The sequence below is a fragment of the Lupinus angustifolius genome, chromosome LG11, assembly GCF_001865875.1.
Source record: "Lupinus angustifolius cultivar Tanjil chromosome LG11, LupAngTanjil_v1.0, whole genome shotgun sequence".
NCBI classification, from domain to species: domain Eukaryota; kingdom Viridiplantae; phylum Streptophyta; class Magnoliopsida; order Fabales; family Fabaceae; genus Lupinus; species Lupinus angustifolius.
In genome coordinates, this window is record NC_032019.1 from 24,278,638 (window position 1) to 24,279,332 (window position 695).

Here is a 695-nt window from a genome sequence, read left to right on the forward strand (position 1 = left end):
CACTGTGAATGATTTGCGTTTCATGTACGCTGTTAAGAATAATGTGATGATTAACTGGCCTGAGGAAATATTGAAGATTATGAATAGTGTTTCTTTGTCTTAGTCAAAGCTGCTTCCCTACAGTATCTTTATTTCACGGATTGTGGATTATTTGCATATTGACGTTTCTGACACCATTACTGTTGAGTATACTGATATGGATCATTTGGTTGGTGAGAGCCTGATTCATAAGATGGGTATCTACAAGTACGGTACTACTTGGCAATACCAGGAGGATTATACTACTATTGATCTGGAGCTGTCCAGTGATGATGATCAGGGTGGCATGGGTGATCAAAATGCTACTAATCAGGGGGAGCCCTCTAGGACAGCATCACAGGATTTTGTTTTTGCTATGAATTAGATGGAGGCTATGGAACAAAGGCTCAACAACCGCATGGATCTTCACTTTCAAAGGTTGAAGGACTCGTACTTTGCTGGCATGGAACAATATGAAGAGCGTCAAACTGCTTACTCTGACAACCAATATCAAATTGTAATGAATCTGATTCAATCAACAACCGAAGATCAGAATGCCTTTATTCGCTCTACAACTGAAGCTCAGAATGCACTGTTTTGTTCTGAATTTCAGAAGTTGTCTATGCTGATCAGGGGTGACCAGAATGTTGCTATTCCTGATGATGAGATTGATCTTC